Genomic DNA, 4,241 nt, shown 5'->3' with positions numbered 1-4,241 from the left:
CATTCAAATGGAAGTAAAAATATCATTCATTCAATATCTTTCTTAAGGATACATTAACGTATTTCATAAATTGGTGTTGAATGATATGTACGACCAAATTGTATCTTCTTTCTTATGGAGATATTCAAGATGACTAGGTACATAAATGTCAATCCAACTAATTTTGTCACATCAATGTAAATGGTCTTATCAGTGTTACTTGTGATGTTTTAGGATAATTATGAGATATGACTTCTGTACTATTTATTGGTTTATTTATATAAATATATTATTTTTCTATTTATATGATTTGCATATTTGTTATATATTGATATCTTTGATTCATTATAGGATGATTCTAAATTCTCTGATCGGTTGTCATCGTGGTATGAGGTGTCATCGATGATCATAGAGATGATTATTCGCACTGAATGCGGATCAAAATCATTGGTATTCGTTTGGAACGAGTGACTAGATGATCTGTATAAGATTGTCATATGGACATGCATGAACATGACTTAAATCTTATGCAACGGTTCATTCTTGTTCATACGTAAGATATCTATAACATCTGACATGAAGAGTAATGTATCTTCACTGCGTCAAACGTTGTTTTTAACTAGATGATCATAACGGCGATGCTCATATATATTTACGAGTCTTATGGAGAAAATAATCAGTCTAGACGAAATTTATCACCTCCCCAACGAGAGAGATATCGTCGACCTCTCGTGGAAATCGAAATGTGAAAAAGTATATATAGTAGTGTTATAGATGAATGATTTATCTATCTTGTTAGTCGATTTACGAGACGAAAAAGTGGTTGAATTTGAAAGATGTCTTGTTCCATGTCCTTGTTTCAACATGGGTATCTTGGAATGATTTTTTTTTTTGGAAAATTCCCAAAAAAATCATCCAATTATTAGATAACTATCACATTCATCACGAACTTTTAAAATTTCCAAATTCATACTGAATTTGAATTTTTTTTCTAAAAAATCATTCGAAATTTAAATTTTACCAAAAACCTCATCGGGACAGAATTAATTTTGCCACATATGCAGAAAGCGTCTACATGGCGCCTATGTGGCATGTACGTATTCGCCACGTAGAATACACGTGGCGTTAATAATAAAAAATTAAAAAAATTGGAAAAATATAAAAAAATATAAAAAAATGTGAAAAAAATTACAAAAAAAATGTAAAAATTGTAAAAAATGTAAAATTGTAAAAACAAATTTCAAAAAATGTAAAAAACGTAAAAATTATAAAAATTGTAAAAAAAATTGCAAAAAATTATAAAAATTGTAAAAAATGTAAAATTGCAAAACATTTCCAAAAATTGTAAAAATTGTAACAAATATAAAATTGTAAAGTTCGTGATGAATTTTATAGTTATCTCGTAATTGAATGATTGTTTTTTGGAAATTTCCCTTTTTTAAAAACCAAATTAAAAATTTATAATTTTTTACAATTTTTTTTTACAATTTTTTACATTTTATGAAAATGTTTTACATTTTTTTACAATTTTACATTTTTTTTACAATTTTTACAATTTTTATAATTTGCATTTTTTTTACAATTTTTTACAGTTTTTATAATTTTTATATTTTTTGAAAATGTTTTACAATTTTATATTTTTTACAATTTTTACATTTTTTTGTAATTTTTTCACATTTTTTATAATTTGTTTTACATTTTTTCCAATTTTGTTTTAATTTTTTATTATTAATGTCATATGTATCCTACATGGCGAACACGTACATTCCACGTAGGTGCCATGGCGCTTTCTGCCTACATGGCAAAATTAATTCTGGTCCGATGAGGATTTTGTTAAAATTTAAATTTTGAATGATTTTTTAGAGAAAAATTTCAAATTCAGTATGAATTTGGAAATTTTAAAAGTTCTGAATGAATGTGATAGTTATCTCATAATTGGATGATTTTTTTGGAAATTTCCCTTTTTTTTTTATATTTCTATTCTTCTAGAAAAAAGATCGATGTTTTTCCTTCTTCAAATGATCAATATCTGTTTGGTCTCTCAAGAGGGGAAAAAAGAAAAACGAGAGTGTGATTGGAAAAAACAAATACTTCTGCATAAAGAAACTAAAATGTTAATGCTATTTGGATCTCACACAACAAAGGGAGAGAAAAGATAATGGGAAGCAAATGATAAAACGCCGCTAATTATTCTATCCGAAAAGACCAAAGTACCCAATTCGATGGGAAAGTGTGAAGAATTTAAAGGAAACTAAGTGTAACAATTAGGAGTGGGCGTTTCGGGATTCGAGTCGGAATTTTAGCGGTCCAGTTCGGGAACGGTTTATTCGATATTCTAAAATTTGTACCTATTTCCACATCTTCATAATTCCAAATATTACAGAAAATGGGGAAAAAATTGCATTTTTCAACATTATACATAATGAAAATACAAAATATTTAAAATTTCAAAAATAAAAAAAATCACTAACAACAAATTCATCTTCAAATTAATAGTCCTAACGTGATATATATGTTGCAATGAAAAGAAGAATTAAAACTACCTTACTACGCAAGAATACAAAAATTTTACAAAACAATAATGTATTATACGGGTGGGCACAGATTGAATATCCACTATTTTTTAGATATCCATATCTGTATCCGATTCGTACGAATACCTAATTTTATTATTTGTATCAGATCTGCATATTTTGGATATTCGAATTTCGGATATCCGTGAAAAATTGCAAATATTTACATATATTTGTATCCGAATTTAAATATGGTAAATAAAAAATAAAATTAAAAACTCAAATACAAATAAAATGGATTCAAACACAAATTCAACAAGAAAACACAATGAAATGGATTCAAACACAAATTCAACAAGAAAACACACAAATTCAGATTTCGATCGTTACTTTCTCTACAACAAGTCCTTCGCTTTCTTCTCTCCATAGTACGATGGCTGAGACGGGTTTTGTGACAACCGTAATCCGTGTATAGTATACGAGTTGTGCCGCATGGACGATATAACAATAAAATAATAAACCGCGGAAGTGAAAATATGAAATCCAAAAACATTTTTAATCAAACCAGAGTAAGCAGCGGAAAATACAACCGATCAGTATCGCAAAACAACACATGTTCGAATAGTCATAATATAACTGTACAAAATGCGGGAATACAAGTCCCATAATCCAAAATACAAATCCCGTACATGATGCTGTCTCTCTCAGGTCGTCGTCATCCGGTGCGCTAGGTGTAATCCTCGTGATATGAAAAATATAAAACCCGAGAGCTAAGCACAACTGCTTAGTGAGTAGCCCGGGTTAAACCCGGTAAACCCGTTCTCAGCGAGAACAGTGATAAAACGATGATTCACAATCATCATGCAACAATAAATAAGCATGCATCGTCACATAACATACATCACAATCAAGTCAATCACAATCACACCCGTATGGAGTCCACTATAGGGTTTTTAGCCATAGATCATAGTCAAGTCCATGACTAGGAGTGCCTCCACGCCCGTCAAGTCCATAACGTTGGCCCTCACGGTTCACACATGACTAAAACGCATCTCAAATGCCCGTCAAGTCCATGACGGTGATGGTTGCATTTACAACCACCCATAAACACAATCACGCTTGACTCGCATCGCACGAGCAATCTACACACAGGGCGCACATCATGCATATATATCCCAGTACAATCACACGTATCACAGCATCCGGTCCCATACCGACCTACCGCTTAACGCCATGCAAACTACCCCGTATAATTAGGCAACGAATCACTCGCATCGTTGAATCACACGTCTCACCGCACGCGGAATTCGAAAATTGTTCGAAGAATGGGTTCTGTACCCTAGACCGATCGGTCCAGGGTGTGGACCGATCGGTCCAGGCGAACCGTGCTATCCTGAGACCTCTCGGTATAAATTTGGGGTCTGGAACGCAGGCCATCCGGACTGGGGATGTCAAACCGTCCGATCTGGGACATCCAGTCCGTCGGGTCTGGCAAATCAGACCGTCGGGTCTGGCCTTGTTCTCTTTCGTGAAATAGCTTTCTGGTCCGACTTCGTTTGATCATATCTCGCTCATTTTTCTACCAAATTACGTGCCGTTTGTTGTTAAATATTCGAAGTGTCCTCTATCTAACCCTAGCAACAAATCATCGAGATAACACGATTATGGGATGAAAACGAGCTCACATAGAGTCAACTCAAGCCACTCACCTCTGTTTCGGCTCAGATCTGGTTTTGGCCGGATTTATTG

Source organism: Tarenaya hassleriana, unplaced genomic scaffold (genome assembly GCF_000463585.1).
Source record: "Tarenaya hassleriana unplaced genomic scaffold, ASM46358v1 Cleome550, whole genome shotgun sequence".
NCBI classification, from domain to species: domain Eukaryota; kingdom Viridiplantae; phylum Streptophyta; class Magnoliopsida; order Brassicales; family Cleomaceae; genus Tarenaya; species Tarenaya hassleriana.
Note: the sequence above shows the minus strand (reverse complement) of the source record.